The sequence below is a fragment of the Schistosoma mansoni genome, chromosome 2 (genome assembly GCF_000237925.1).
Source record: "Schistosoma mansoni strain Puerto Rico chromosome 2, complete genome".
Taxonomy (NCBI): domain Eukaryota; kingdom Metazoa; phylum Platyhelminthes; class Trematoda; order Strigeidida; family Schistosomatidae; genus Schistosoma; species Schistosoma mansoni.
The window spans coordinates 32956232-32974446 of NC_031496.1; positions in this window are offsets into that span (position 1 = coordinate 32956232).

Consider the following 18215-nt stretch of genomic DNA (forward strand, 5'->3'; position numbering starts at 1 on the left):
ATAAGACAAAATAGCTGTCCAGTGTTTCCAGATTTTCCATGGTGAAAACAACGTTGTCCACTTAAAATTAATTACTTGATTGTCTCATTAAAAATAAATACATTAGATAAATGTATATGTATAAGTAAACTAAATTCTTAGGTTGTGACTTAAACTCATTTATTGTTTCTTTAAAATTATATTCTATTAAGCTAATAATTCAAAGAAACTATTAACTTGTTAAGTGTTTAGTTTATGAAATTGGGAAAATAAAAAAGTGAATGTCCGAAGTTTTAATTAGGTTGATTGTTAGATTGGTTGAAGTTAGATAAAAACACCGTAGGATACCGTTTCATTGGTCTCGAGATTAAACGTTCGCGCGCAAGATCATACGTTCTAGGTTTCATTCTCAAAAGCGAAGTTATGCGTGTACATTGGTGAGGAGTCCCATACTAGTTCAATGCTTTCAGGTTTTCAATGGTGGTTTAACATTTATCATTTCATAATTTCAATTATATAAAATTTATCACTCCCTACGTGAATGTGAGTACCTCTCTTCGCTTCCTGATGAAATCATGAACGTGTAGTGCCGTGCTTTGTTAATCGTTCACTTCGATAACCGTTATGATTCTAATTTTAAAGGTACGTAAAATCAAAAGACAAAGGAAAGCTGCAACTACAGTTTAGTGTCGAATAACTCAGGTCAGAAAGCTAACAATACCTAAGCGAATATCAACGAGCAAGCGAGCGGCAAGCAAGCGAACAGGCGAACAAGCAAACAAGGAATAGCAAGCATTTACATAGGCAATTTATAGTCAAATTTAATAAGGACATAGCAAAGCAAAACAAAGGCTGATAATAATATTTGCGTGCGTACACATATGGGGAGGAGTATGAGTCATCGAATGATATTTAAGCAGTCAACATTTCAGATAGTGTCATTTGCTCTAGTGGTATAGCAGTGCAAAGAATATGCAAATTGTTACTATCCAAATGATGATGTCTGTTAAGTATATTAATAAAAAAGGGCCTAACCAAAAGTGACTATTATGGAGATTGATTGCAGGATGGTTGCTATAATCGCACATTATTGAAGATTCCCATAATAAGATAGATCTGTAACGTTCTGTGCATTCAATAGTACTGCAGTGAACAAGAAGAACAGTGGAGACAATTCAATGCACTCAAGCAAAAAATTACAGACTGCCTCACCAAATTCTGATAATCATACAGTGAACAGTTAATTTGCAAAATAACAACCAATTGTCTTAATCTTCACTGATCCTTCTGTAAATATCACTCCATCTTCTCTGATTTCATTACCCATGCATTTTCATACCAATTGCGCTTCATTTCAGTTCTTTCCTTATTAATCTTCTGCCCAAAAAAACATTCTATACCTGACCTACACCATATACTACTTATGTAGATATAAGTAGCCCACACATCACAGTACTTCAGTGAACATGAATTCAAGTCATAACCAACATCAATTAGGATTGAATAGTAACCAAATATCATATTCATCTAGCTCCAGTTGACTACAATTTCATTACACTACAATCAACTGTCTTCTTTCATTCTTTTTTTCAAAATTATAAACGAAAATTGAACATTAATCTTAAGACAAATTAAAAAATTTTTTTGCAATTTTTTAACGTTTACTTTTTGTTTCGGGGGGGGGGAGAGGAATTTCTACAATTTTCAAAACAGAAACAAAAGAAAAGAGAAACAATCCTTTATATATTTCCCCCCCCCTTTAAAAGTTATTCTTCTTTCGAATATATCACATTTAGACAAATATACATGTATAGATATATATACATATACACTACATAAGTTATGTCATCATAAATTATATAAGTGAAAGAAGAACTTCTTTCATACAATTTATCATTTATGTCTTATATATTACTTAAATCTATTTTATAGTTACCATGATTACTTTTTCTCTTAATGGTTAAGTTTAACTACAAAAGGTAGACAGTAACTAGCAGTGGAATCCAGGATGCGCGTTTCATCTTATTTGAGACTCGTCAGATGGATGTACCTGCATCTCAGAGTTGATATTCACTATGGGACTCGAAAAAAGTACCGTTCGCTTCAAACGACATCGCGATATCCACTCAGCCACTGCGTCCTGATTGTCATTTGCTTGTGAGATGGGATGAAGTACAAATTCACTTGGTATTATTTGTTTTAATCTTCCAATTGATTATTAGGACTACAATCGGTCAGTCTCTAATTGGCATATATGCATCCTGTGCGTAATGCCTCGACATTGCTTTAATTCACAAGCATTATAAGCAAAGATGGACTATATCTAGGGCTATATCGAGGCAATACACAGAGTATGCACATATGCCAATAAGAGACTGACCGATTGTAGTCCTAATAATCAATTGGAAGATTAAAACTAACAATACCAAGTAAACTACAGAAGATACTTTTATGATCATGTCTATGTATAGTGAATGAGAACACATCACACTTGTCTTCTCCCCTTTAAAGTAGTTGTTCTTGTTGTGGTTCTATTTGATATGTCACTTTCTTCTTTTCTGCAGTCTGTGTCATGCACACCTTACCCCTCTTCTCGTCGTGTCCAGAGACACCAAACTTAGCGAACCAGAATACACCACATATAGATTCGTCAGAAATCAAATATCTATTCATTTTGTGCTTTAATTGTCACGACAACTAGATTTAGATGTTTAGTCTAAATGAATAGATTGAATAATTTAGTATTTACATCATTTTTAAGGAGTGATACAATAGTAGGTAATAGATGAAACTTTAGATTATAAGTTTTCACCTCACCCTATTTGATTCAAACCGAATAACTAAGTAATAAACCAGAATGTCCTACAAAGACAATTGTGAAAAGCCGAATTTTATAAGTCAGTTAGGTTACATAGGAGTGATGGTTTAGTGATAAAAATAATCGATAATCAATAACTAGGTTACAAATTCGATCCCCTTTTTGCACTATTTCTGTTTCCGCATTCGAGTATTATTATCAGTGTAGTGAACAAGAACACGAGGAGGGATAATCGAATGTATTTAAGCAAAAATTACAAACTATCTCACTAAAATCTGATAACCAGTAACAGTAAACAATTCATTTGGAAAAGAACAATCAGCTGTCTCAATCTTGACTATCCTTTCTGCAAATATCAGTCCATGTTCTCTGATTTCATTATTCATGCATTTTCATATCAATTGCGTTTGGTTTCGGTTCTTTACTTATCAATCTTTTAGTAAAATACATGCTATGCCTGATCTACACCATATACTACTTATGTGGATATAAGTAATCCACATCACATTAGTACTCACACACTATAAATAGTAACTAAAAACCAGATTCAAAGTTCTCTACTAGTTAATTGAGTCTTAATAATTAAAAAATATATGATAATACTATACGATGAGCATTCTAACATCAATTTATGAGGCATTTAATGTATTGGTTGGCTTGATCAAACAGTTAACCAGAAGTTTGATTGAATTATGTGTTGAGTAAAAGAAACTGTACGAAAAAACAACTCTAGTTCATTGTCGTTTTTGAGAGAAGCAGTATGCTTGTTAACAAATTTATCACGACAGTAAAAATAGATAGTGGGTAGCATTGGAATACAGAACGAGCGTTTCATCCTATTCGGGACCCGACAGTTGAATGTATCTGTATCTCAGAGATGATGTTAACTCCGGAATTCTACAAGTAATTGGCTATAAAGACTGAGTAGCTGAGTGGATAACGTGTTGGCATTTGAATTGAACGGCTCAGAGTTTGAGTCTCGGAGTGAACATCAACACTGGGATGCAGATACATCCACATGACAAGTCCCGAATGGGATGAAACACTTATCTTGTACTCCACTGCTAACCAACATCTGTCTTTACTTATAATACTTATGACTTAAAGCAATAACGAGACTATCTGTATAGGATATACATATACCAACAAGAGACTGAATAATTGTAGTCTTAAACATCATTTTAAAAAATCAAGCAAACAAACAATACAAAAAATGAATCAATAATAGTGGAAATCATGAGTCAGTTAAAGCTAGACCACCAAGAAAAACCTGGTAGCGCTGGACGGCTGTTTCCTCCTTGTATTGTGGGACTCCTCAATGGGACATTAACACCATCGAATGCCGGCTCAGTAGTCTATCGATTAATTGCTCTGTCGCGAGGGACTGGTAGGTCCTGGGTTCAAATCTCTCGAGTGCAGGATTGTGGATGCGCACTCCTGAGGAGTCCCACAATAGGACAAAACAGTGGCTCAGTGCTTCCAGATTTTCCTTGATGATCTAGCTTCAATTGACTCATGCTTTCAACTATGAAAATACTAAAATCTCCACACAAACCCATTCTGAATCATAACTAGACAGTTCCAAAGTCAAATAAAGAAGTTATTTTTTTTACCCTTAATCCATGTTATGTAATCTAATCTTAAAATTTCACAAAAACCATAACAACAATATTTATGATAATGAAGAATTTCATGTACAAAAATTTAAAAAAAAACGACAAAAAAACAGAAAAAATAAAAAAACATTAAAAGAAAATCTTGTTTTCATTTATCTTTTCGAAATTTAATCACTAAGGGAAAAGAAAAAAAACAAAAAAAACAAAAAAAAAGAAAAACGATAATCAATATGTTTTATGTATGATTGTGTGAAACGGATTGATTTATCGGTTTTGATTTTTTTTTGTATTTTTATGTGTGTTTAAAGGAATCTTCAAATTTTTCCCATTAATGGAATTTCAAGTATTTTTGTTCACATGTATATATGTGGGGGGGGGGTAAGTTGAAAATGTTCCTTCCATAAACCAAATTTAAATGTAAAATTTTTTTTAAAAAAAGATAACTATTATCAGATCAATGATTATCAATATTTTATTATCAGTATGGTGTTGAGGTGATGGTTAAGTTTTTGATCGATAGTCCAGTCCATGTCAGGTAGACACACTTATCTACCTGAGATAATTGATGAATGGTTGCTCAACCACTCATAGACATTAACACCGTTGAATGTCGGCTCAATGATCTGGATGCTAAGCGTTTGCACGAAAGACCGAAGTTCCTGGGTTCGAATCTGGCGTACGAGATCATGGATGTGCACTGCTGAAGAGTCTCACAATAGGACGAAACGGCCGTTCAGTGCTTTTAGGTTTTCCTTGGAGGTCTAACATCAATCATCGTACGATCTCAATATAAAGATTTTATCATGTTTAAAATTAAGATTCAAATTTTTAGATGCATTCATTTTATTATTGAACAGAAAATAGGAAATACAATACAAAGATACCGTATAGTGTGTGCCGCTGATGTCAACAAATATAAGTAGCATGTATCGCTAATTGCAAGTGAAATGGCTGATCTCAAAAGGTCAAAAAGATGGAAGAAAAGAGAATCAAAACAGATAATGATTGGTATGGAAACGAAGGAACAATGAAGTCTGAGATGATTGATTGACATTTTGCAAACGAATTATTTACTGTATGATTCTCAGATTTTACTAAGACCTTCTCTAATTTTGTATTCAAATACATTTGATTGTCCCCAGTCAGTCAGTCATAACGTAGAAGTTTGTACGTATGTACATCAGTTCGAGTTGCCATACCACATTAGCACAGAGATGAAGTTGTCGATTCTAATCCCATAGTGGTAGAAGTAGTAAGAGTATAAGCAGTAATCGGAAAGATTAGGGTTTGAAGATGTTATTCAATAAGTATAATCCAGTGAAATAAATTTAGAAAGAGCAAAAAAAGATAGAGACATGAAGAATTCAGGAGATTAGAATTTGGCAGAACACAAACAGTGGATGCATCTTCACCATTGCAAACGACTTTGAGCCATGTCATTCAATGTCTTTAACCATCGATTGCTATCATCTCGTGGATCCCAACCAGGTAGTCTACACCTACCAACATGGCTTAGTCCAATTGTCAATGACTTCATGGATTTGGTCTCATTTGTGTTCTCATTCACTACAACTGTACTATGAGAATACAACAGAAAATGAAACAGATTCTAGTAACTAATAACACAATAGGTATTATGAAATGTAGAATGTTTCAGTCTACATTTACATTAAATAGGTAACTGTTGAAAATTGTAGAGTATAGGATAACGAATTCATTTCCATGTACAATTCCCAAGGAGCATATATTACTCAGAATGAATGCACCATACTTACGACAAAATCAGATGATTATGAATATGATTAAAGTCCTTTCAGTTGATGTTTGTTTGAATAACAAGTATTCAGTTCTTTTAAATGATGATTGTATATCCGGGATTATGACTTGTAATTTTGGTTCGATTATCAAAAAAGATAATCGTTCGTGCTCACTAGATGGTTTTGTTTTATCCATTAAATATATAATGTTCTTTCCTGAGGGTTAAGAAATGGGAAAAATTCGGATTTAATGAAACAGCTGATAAGTGAACATCAGAAATGCTTCTTATCAATGAGTTTCTCGAGATGTTCTAAAAAATGGAAACGAATGTAGAGATAAATTCATTTAGTATTGTTTGTTAGAATCTTCTCATCGATGTGTTAGGACTACAACTGGTCAGTCACTAATTGGCATATGTGCAACCTGTACGTAATGCCTTGATATTGCTTTAATTCACAAACATGGTAAGCAAAGATGGATAGTGACTAGCAGTGAAATCCTGGGTTCGAGTCTCAGAATGAACATAAACTCTGAGATGCAGGTACATTCAGCTGACGAGTCACAAATAGGACGAAACGCGCGTCCTACATCCCACTGCTAGTCACTATCTATCTTTGCTTAGAATGTAGGACTATTTTATCGACACAGGTGAAAAGCGTTTAGAATGAGATAACACTAATATAAGGTAAATCATGTAAAGTAATTTTTATAGCAATGGTTTGTTCACTTGTTAAACAGACGGGTATAAGCATCGTGAGAACCACCGATTACCAGGCAGCATTGAAAAGATATTACGTCATGGTTTATAACGTTTTACATGTGTCCATACTGTAACCTACACATCATAGAAACCATGATGTTTAGATCTTGTAAATAGGTTAATTTCGCTGAATAATCCAGTTTACTAGTATGTGATCACATATGTCTTAGCAATATTGCTCTCATCTGCTGGGATCACTAGGTAAGTAATAGTGAGATTAGACACACCTATTATGCATGCCCAACAACCGATTAGCAGGACGTACAATACAGATGGTTGGAAGAAAGATAGAAGTAGCCAAACCAAAACGCGGCATCAGTCCATAGAGTCACTAACTTCTAGTCTTAGCCAAATTAATAGGTACAGACTACTTGATTGGGATCCTCGTAACTATTGTAACCAACGGTTGGAGACTGTGTGTGACATGGCTCAGAATCAATCACAATGGTGTAGATGTATACACTCTTTGTCTTCCCTCAAACCATAAGATTAAAATTGCTTTATACCTTTGATTCTACGAACTAATTCTTTCTTCTTGTATTATATCCTTATACATTATCTATCTTTTATATATTAAAATCATTAAATTAACTACTTCTATGAATTCGATGTTCATCTTCTTGTACTAATGAGGTGTGACAACTTGGAACGATGCTTATTTGTGTCTTGTTCCACGTTGTAGCTGACTGATTGACTGACTTACAATGGAAGCATAGGTTCATTATAGTAGTAAATGTACTTTCTCGATGAAAATGAATAAACACACAATTCAACATGTCAGTTGCTTGCTACTTTAATATTAATAAAATAACTTGAAATATTTATGGCAATCAAGATGCTTACTTACTTATTTACTTATTTACGTCTGTTACCCTTCGTCAAGAAGCATAGGCCGCCCACCCACCAACATTCTCCATCCAACACTGTCTTGGGCAATCCTTTCCAGTTCTTTCCAGTTAACATTCATCCTTTTCTTATCTGCTTCAATTTCCCGGCGTAATATGTTTCTTGGACTTCCGCCTTACCGCTTCCCTTCCGGATTCCAAGTTACGGCTTGTCTTGATGCAGTTTGGTGATTTCCTTAATGTATGCCCTATCCAACTCCAACGTTATTTCCTAATTTCCTCTTCAACTGGAAGCTGGTTTGTCCTCTTCCATAAAACGCTGTTGCTGATAGTATCCGACCAGTGAATGTTGAGTATTTTACGTAAACAACTGTTTATAAATACTTGTACCTTCTTGATGATGGTCGTAGTAGTTCTCCACGTTTCAGCTCCGTACAGTAGGACTGTCTTGACGTTCGTATTGAAGATTCTCACTTTGAAGTTGGTTGAGAGTTGTTTTGAGTTCCATATGTTCTTTAATTGTAGAAATGATGTCCTTGCTTTGCCAATCCTCGCATTTACATTTGGATCCGATCCTCCTTGTTTATCAACGATGCTCTCCAGGTACTTGAATGTTTCCACCTCTTCCAGAGTCTCACCATCAAATGTGATTGGGTTGGTGTTCTCTGTATTGTATTTGAGAATCTTGCTTTTTCCTTTGTGTATGTTGAGGCCTATTGATGCAGAGGCTGCTGCTACATTTGTTGTCTTCGTCTGTATTTGTTTGTGTGTATGAGATAGGATGGCTAGGTCATCTGCGAAGTCCAAATCATCTAATTGATTCTGAGATGTCCTTTATTTAAAAAATGAATAATAAAAAGCATGTCTGAGTTTGCTGAATATATCGACCTTCTTAAATGAAAGTTTCTGGAAGAAATAAGGCAACAATGAAATACTAATCAACAACTTTATATTTCGTTTAGTAAGATGTCAGCTTGATAACCGAATTCAGATTACATACTCTACTCAAATTAGTAACATAACTAAGTCATATTACTGTTTACTGAGATCAGTACATACGTGACTTTTGTATGATTCTAGGACTTCAACCCAAAATAGTAATAGACAATTATATCACATGGAATCATAATCGAGTTAGGCGTTGATTATTCAGTTTCAGTTCAAAACATACTTAAGTACTTTAGATTACAAAGAAAAAACTGATGATAAACCTCATTTAGATACGAACCAACTTCTTACTTACTTACTTACGCCTGTTACTCCAAATGGAGCATAGGTTGCTGACCAGCATTCTACAACCCACTCTGTCTTGGCCCTTCCTTTCTTATTCCATCCAGTTTTTGTTCATTCTTCGCATGTCTGTCTCCATTTCTCGGCACAATGTGTTCTTTAGTCTTCCACTTCTCCTTCGACCTTGACGATTCCGTATGAGGGCTTGCCTTGTGACTCAGTCGTATGCTTTCCTCAATATGTGTCCTATCCACTTCCATCGCTTCCTCCTGATTGCTTCCTCCATTGAAATCTGGTTTGTTCTCTTCCACAGTAAAATGTTGTTGATAGTGTCTGGTCAACGGATCCGAAGTATCTTGCGTAGAGAACTGTTAATAAACACCTGTAACTTCTGGATGATGGCTTTCTTAGTTCTCCACGTCTCCGCCCCATAAATTAGAACTGTCTTGACATTTGTATTGAAAATTCTGACTTTGATGTTGGTTAGCGATTATTTTGAGTTTCAGATATTCTTCAAATATAAATATGTTGTTCTTGCTTTGCCGATCCGCGTCTTCAGATCTGCATCAGATCCATCGTGTTCATCGATAATTCACTGAATTACTATCTATATTTCTTGTAGACATTCTCTACAAGGAATATTCGTGTCCTTCCTACCCCCCAGAATTTTTTGGGAAACACTAATCAAGGAAAAATAATTCCTTTTTTATAACTTTTATATAAGTCAATATAAGTTTCAGTTAGTTAGTTAGTTAGTTATGTAAATTTCATTGAGGAGGAAAGTGTAGACAAACATTTTTTTCTTTTTTTTTTCTCTTCATATTTGACTCTTCGTACTCCTCTTCTTTTCTATCTCATCTTTCTGTTAACGATACACGAACATACAGACAAGGGATACATATATAAATTTACTTTCCTTGGATACTAACTCATATCAAGTATGATACCCAGTAATGTTAATCTAAAACGTTTAAGGAAAAAAAAAGAGCAAATTCATTTTATAATTGAGTTGATCTTGTTTTACTCCCTTCTCTGTAATCATAAATTACATAGATAGATATATCAGTAAGTTTAGGATAGTAAGAAAGTATAATGGTATCAGATGATGATAGTGAATTCATTTATACGGATCTATGAAACGTTTTCTACTCATCTCTCTCTCTTTATATATAGTTCTAATTATGATATGTGACTGTTTTTTTTTTGAAGTAGCCGCCATATGATGATATCTCCTACTTACGCCGCCCCCCCCCCACCTACCCACCAAAGTAACTACGATGTTTAATGAGTTTTTTTGTAGTAGTTTTAATTAATATTACTTTGTTGAGTTAGTTTCTTCGCTTGTCTCTTTCTCTTTATACCAGACATTATAAGATGTTTCTATACGGTTTCGTTTTCTAACATACTTTTGTTTATGAAGTATATCAATAATGAACTATTCTTATCAGGAGTTTTTGTAGAGATTTCAGTATTATCATAGTTGAAATCATGAGTTAATTGAAGCTAGATCACCATGGAAAACCTGGAAGCACTTGACGGCCGTTTCCTCCTATTGTGGGACTCCTCAGTAGTGCGCATCTAACATCGAACGCCGTCATAGTGGTCTAGAGGTTAAGTGACTGGTAGGTCCTAGGTTCGAATCTCATGAGGCGAGATCGTGGATGCGCACTGCTGAGGAGCCCTACAATAGGATGAAACGGCCATGCAGTGCTCCCAGGTTTTCCTTGGTGGTCTATCTTTAATTAACTCATGATCTCAACTATGACACCAAAGGACTATTCATCGATATTTTCTTATGATATATCTTATAAATGATAATTAACTTTGTTAATTAATTCATTCTAGTTCATAAGTTTTCTTAAAATGGAATTTTGTGATCTTAGTTAAACAACTACTGATAATCAGGAGAACATAATTAGTTACTTCACCTTCGTAGAAAACTCCTTATCAGTATAGTGTGTGCTAACTCCGCCTGTAGCTGCTTCGGGGGCTACTGCCGCTCTCAACCCGTATAAAGGAAGAGGGTTGGGCATGGGGTGAGTGACTTCATCCTGTTGAAAACCAACTCGTTAAAAAAACGTTAACGAAAAAAAATAATTCGAACCATTTAAACTCTGCCCTACGAGTTCAAGGAATAATTATGACGCCTCATGATGAAAACCGAGATCCTTCGGAAGTTATGAGGCCGATGCACCTTCTAACAACCAGAGCAACACTCTTTATAGGTACATGGAACGTCCGGACAATGTGTGAAACCGGAAGAGTCTTCCACATTTCTGCCAAATTGCTATATGCTACTGATATCAACAGATATAAGTAGTATGTATCATCAATTGAAAGTGAAATGACTGACTGCAAAAGGTTAAGAAGAATGAAGAAATGAGAACAAGAACAGACAGAGATGGGTGTGGAAACGAGGGAACAATAAAGTCTGAGATGATTGATTGACATTTTGGAAATGAAGGATTTACTATATGGTTCACAGATTTTAGTAAGATGTTCTGTAATTTTGTCTTCAAATACATTTGATTGTCCTCATTTGTGTTCTCGTTCACTACAGCAGTATATAATTAAGTTTTTATCGGAATCTAGTGGTCTACACGATGAGATGCAATTAATTGGTGAACTATTCTTCTCAGTTAGTTAGCAATGAGCATATGATTTTCAACCGATTCATATAAATTGTTAGGAGGGGATAAGATGAAAGACTGGAGCCTGAATTTAGTATTAGTTGAAATTCTTCGAGGAGCAATATCGGATGAAGGACTTATACGTATTATGCCGTACTACACCACTATTTCATCTTAATTATTTGATTCTCATCAATGAGTTCTAAAAAACCTAAGAATAACTGTACCTAAGAGCTACGAATATCACAATCGTAAACTTTCTCACTTCTAATATGGTTGAATCTATGCCCAGTCAAAATGTTTCAAGAGAACTTTGAGAATTCATTTCGAATATAATTCATACACCATAATGTCTTCGTTAACCAATTTTATAGATTGATTGAATGAAGAGACAAATTTCAAGGTGAATAAAGAATGATTTCAGAGAGGTGGATAGTGAAAGAGCATCACCCTTACGTTAGTAGTTAAATAAAAACATTTCCAGAGCTATTTCCAGGTCTCCTCATGTACCAGGGAACATTAAATGTAAAGTAATATTCTTTTCAGTCTGATATTGTCAAGTACAACCACAGTTTCTTTTATTTCTAAACTTCCTATCTATGTATTCTAAGCCATTGATTACCCAACAGTTCTAGACTGATCAATCACTTAATAATAACTTATATCATGTCTGTTTATGGTCCTTAGTCTTGATTGAAGTCCTTCCAACTGCCTTCAGCAATTTGAAATCAGATTTTGATTATGTCATATATGAAACTCCGCCTGTAGCTCTCCTAGAGTTACTGCCGGTCCCAAGCCCGGGTAAAGGAGGAGGGTTGGGCATGGGGTTAGCGACCCCATCCCGTAGAAAAGCTAACTCGCTAAAAAAAACGCTAACCAGAAAAAATAATTCAAACCATTTAAACTCTGCCCTACGAGTTCAAGGAATAATTATGACGCCTCATGATGAAAGCCGAAATTCTTCGGAAGTCACGAGACCGATGCACCTTCTAACAACCAGAGCAACACTCTTTATAGGTACATGGAACGTCCGGACAATGTGGGAGACAGGAAAGACCAGCCAGATAGCAATGGAAATGAGAAGATACAACTTGGCAGTACTCGGAATCAGCGAAACCCATTGGACACAAACTGGACAACAAAGGCTAGGTACAGGAGAGATGCTGCTGTACTCCGGTCACGAAGGGCAAAATGCTCCACACACTCAGGGAGTTGCTCTAATGCTGTCCAAAGAAGCACGAAATGCACTTGTGAGATGGGAATCTCATGGACCCAGGATAATAAAAGCATCATTCAGAACAATGAAGCAAGGGATCACAATGAACGTTATCTAATGTTATGCACCCACCAATGATAGCAACGACGATGATAAAGATCAGTTCTATGAAAGGCTGCAATCAATTATAGAGAAGTGCTCACGAAAGGACCTAACCATCCTGATGGGAGATCTAAATGCTAAAGTTGGAGTGGACAACACAGGATATGAAGATGTAATTGGACGATATGGATTAGGAGAGAGAAATGAAAATGGGGAAAGACTTGCAAACCTATGTGCATTCAACAAATTGGTAATAGGCGGCACAATATTCCCACACAAGCGCATACACAAAGCTACATGGATCTCACCGGACCAAACCACAGAGAACCAGATAGACCACATCTGTATCAACAAAAAATTTCGAAGATCAATAGAAGATGTGAGAACCCGAAGAGGAGCTGACATAGCTTCAGATCACCACTTGATTGTGGCCAAGATGAGACTGAAGCTAAAGAAACACTGGACAACTGGACAAACAGCACTACAAGGGTTCAATACAGCCTTCCTTCGAGATACTGACAAGCTCCGTGAATTCAAGATAACTCTCAACAACAAGTTCCAGGCTCTACAGGATCTACTGAAAGAACAAGAAACTACTTTGGAGGACAACTGGAAAGGGATAAAAGAAGCCCTAACTTCAACGTGCCAGGAGGTTCTTGGTCCTAAGAAGCATCATCATAAGGGATGGATCTCTATGGGAACCCTGGACAAAATTCAAGAAAGGAAGAACAAGAAACTAGCAATTAACAACAGCCGAACACGAGCAGAGAAAGTCAAAGCACAAGCAGACTACGCAGAAGCAAACAGGGAAGTGAAGAAAAGCATTAAAGCCGACAAGCAGAAATACATGGGAGAACTAGCAACGACGGCGGAAAAAGCTGCAAGAGAAGGGAATATGAAACAACTATATGATACAACGAAGAAATTGGCAGGGAGATATAGCAAACTAGAGAGACCAGTCAAGGACAAAGAAGGAAAGACAATCACTGAGATTCAAGAACAGAGGAAATGATGGGCAGAATACTTCGAGGAACTGCTGAATAGACCAGCCCCATTGAATCCACCGAACATCGAAGCAGCCCACACTGACCTTCCAATAGATGTCACTACACCAACGATCGAAGAAATCAAGATGGCCATCAGATAAATCAAAAGTGGGAAGGCGGCAGGACCTGACAATATACCAGCAGAAGCACTGAAGTCAGACATTGAAATAACTGCAAACATGCTTCACCTTCTATTCAAGAAGATTTGGGAAGAGGAACAAGTGCCAATGGACTGGAAAGAAGGATATCTCATCAAGATACCAAAGAAAGGAGATCTGAGCCAATGTGAGAACTACAGAGGTATCAGTTTGTTATCAGTACCAGGAAAAGTTTTCAACAGAGTGCTGCTGAATCGGATGAAAAACGCAGTAGACGCCGAACTTAGGGATCATCAGGCTGGATTCCGTAAGGATAGGTCGTACACAGATCAGATTGCGACACTACGGATCATCGTCGAACAATCAGTTGAGTGGAACTCATCACTATACGTCAACTTCATTAATTTTGAGAAGGCGTTTGACAGCGTGGACAGGAGAACATTATGGAAACTTCTTCGACACTATGGAGTTCCTGAAAAGATTGTCAACATTATCCAAAACTCATACGATGGACTACAGTGCAAAGTGGTGCATGGAGGACAGCTGACAGATGCATTTCCAGTAAGGACCGGAGTCAGACAAGGCTGTCTACTCTCCCCATTCCTCTTCCTTCTAGTGATTGACTGGATTATGAAGAATTCGACATCTGAAGGGAAATACGGAATACAATGGACTTCTCAGAATCAATTAGATGATTTCGACTTCGCAGATGACCTAGCCCTCCTCTCTCATACACACGACCAAATGCAGATGAAGACAACAAATGTAGCAGCAGCCTCCGCATCGATAGGCCTCCACATTCACAAAGGAAAAAGCAAGATTCTCAAATGCAACACGGAGAACACCAACCCAATCACACTTGATGGTGAAACTCTGAAAGAGGTGGAAACATTCAAGTACCTGGAGAGCATCGTTGATAAACAAGGAGGATCGGATGCAGATGTAAATGCGAGGATTGGCAAAGCAAGGGCAGCATTTTTACAATTGCAGAACATATGGAACTCAAAACAACTCTCAACCAATTTCAAGGTCAGAATCTTTAATACGAACGTCAAGACAGTCCTACTGTATGGAGCTGAAATGTGGAGAACTACTACGGCCATCATCAAGAATGTACAAGTATTTATAAACAATTGTTTACACAAAATACTCAACATCCATTGGCAGGATACTATCAGCAACAGCGTTTTATGGGAGAGGACAAACCAGGTTCCAGCTGAAGAGGGAATTAGGAAAAGACGTTGGAATTGGATCGGACATACATTAAGGAAATCACCAATGTGCATCACGACTCAATCCCTAACTTGGAATGGTGAAGGGAAGCGGAAAAGTGGAAGGTCAAAGAACTCACTACGCCGGGAAATAGAAGCCGATATGAAAAGGATGAATAGCAACTGGAAAGAACTGGAAAGGAAGGCTCAGGACAGAGTTGGATGAAGAATGCTGGTGAGCGGCCTATGCTCCTCGACGAGGGGTAACAGGCGTAATATATGAAACTGTTATCCTATTTAAAGATTTATACAATGAACTGTTTCTAAACAGTCAACTGCTGTAAACCAGATAATACTGATCATCTATTTCGTGTAATCATAGGACTAATAATCAATACATAATAACAAATTCAACTGTGATCAAATGAAGAACCTTCAAGGTTTGTGATGAGGGCTTAAACTTTGAACTAATGAATTCTGATCTGAATATTTCGACTTCTCACGTCAACCATACCACTACATTGTTATCTATCTATGATAGGAATAAAAATGTAACTGGATATATTCGTACTAGGACAAAACTGATAAGTGTAAATATAAAATGGGTGCTCTTTCATGAAATATAAATCGTTAACCCTACGTTGATGATCCGCAAATCATTAGCAAAATGTGTATTTCTGTGTTTTTATCAGTCTATTTTCATCAGTCGACAATTTTGAACACTAGTGGAGTGATCTGCTTTAATCTGAGTACTTATCAATGCCCAGTTAACTTTACAAACAGCTTAACAACCATTGAGTTTAGATTATGCTAGTTTTTACTTCTATTTAAAAGCTCACAAACTCACAAGTACTTGTATTTTATCAGTTATATTCAAGATCAACTATTTATATGGCTTACTTTGAGGGTTAATTACTCTTTACATTGATGAATAGAATCCTTTGAATAAAAATAAAGGTATACATTGCTTAGTACAATTTCCAAAAATAATTCACAAGCTGTTGTCACTTACCTTTAAAATATATTTGCATTGTGACAGGGACTAGTGTTCAAAACCACCGATTCCTTCTTGAATTAGTTGCTTACTCACTTACGCCTGTTACTCAATCATCGAGGATCATAGACATCCCACCAGCATTCTCCAACTAACTCTATCCTCAACAATCCTTTCTAGTTCTTTCCAATTGCTATTTATCCTTTTCATGTCTATTTCCAACTCCCAACGCAGTGTGTTTATAAGCCTTCAGCTTTTTCGTTTGCCTTCACAATTCCAAGTTTTAACGTTTGCCTCGTGATGCAGTTTGATTATTTCCTCAATGTATGTCCTATCCACCTCCAACATCTATTCTTAATTCCTACTTCTCATTTAACCTTGAGGAATCCAGGTGAGGGCATTCTTCACTGTGTATTCTATCCACTTCCAAAGCTTCTTCTTGATTCCATCCTCCATGCAAATCTGGTTTGTTCTCTCTCATAGTAGGTTGTTGCTGATATTAAATACAATATCTAGATGATTTCTTTTTTAAATGTACAGTTATTTACATAACACTAATGAATTGACTTATTTACTTACTTAGCCTGTTACTACCAATGGAGCATAAGTCGCCGATCAGCATTCTATAACACACTCTGTTCTGAACGATCCTTTCTAATTCTATTCAACTGTTCTTCATTCTTCTCATATATGTTTCCATTTCTCGGAGTAATGTGTTCTTTGGTCTTCCACTTCTCCTTTAGTCTTCAGGATTCCATATAAGGGCTTGCCTTGTGAAGCAGTTGGGTGATTTCCTCAATATTGGTCCTATCCACTTCCAACGTTTCTTCACGATTTCTTCCACCGTTGGAATTTGGTTAGTTCTCTCCCACAGTAAGTAGTTGCTGATATTGTTTGGCCAACGGATCCGAAGTATCTTCCGTAGACTACTGTTCATAAACACCTGTAACTTCTGGATGATGACTTTCATAGTTCTCCACATCTCCGCCCAATCAATTGATAATCTATAATATTAAAACCGGTTTCATTCAAATCTTCTTCTTCTTCTTTGTTTTTTTTGTTTTCTATTCTAATCGCATATGTTTAAAATATATCAACCATATGTTTATAATTTTTTTTTTCTAAAAAAGGCTATATGATTATTATCAAAATTCTATTTTATGTTTACTAAAAAAGTGAAAAATTTGGGTAGCAACTAATTTTTTATTGGATCCTATATGAAACGATTAAGAGAAAAATATTTTTTTTCTTTTTTTTTTATTCGGTCTGATTTATGTTGTATCAAAATATCTCAGTTCAATAATTTTTCTCTTTTTTTTTTCTTTTTTCACTTTTCTGGAATAGGGTATGTGTTATATCTAGACCTTTGATTCTTGCAATGCCGTGTACTACTAAACTACTTGAACAATCGAACCCATAACGTTGCAATTGAAAAGACAGTAAGATTAGTAAGTAGGAATTTTATTCCCCAAAAGTAGTGTCAAAATATAGTACAAAAATCTCGTGTATTTTTAGTTTTTTGGTTGAAAGTAAATCATCATTTCGGACGAACAATAGACACATAGAGGATCATTCTTATCCATCCAATAGGTAAGCTACACGTCGACATTCTAGAATATTCCCATAGCAGTGATTAGATGGAATGTCTCCGACTCTTTCTGGGCTTCTTGAGGCTTCCTAGAGTTTAATAACGAGCCATCCTTACAGTATGTTTAATTTTTTGTTCATAATTCATAATATTTTGCAGTGGATTTTTTTTCTTTTTCTTGGTAAATGTATATTTCTAGTTGCCAAAGAAACTGATTTCAATGATTGGGAGTTTGAAGAAAACAACTTTACATTGCTTTCTGTTGTTTTAATGATTTTTTTTGGTTTTAATGGAGTTTGATTCTCTGAACTGGATGGTTTGATT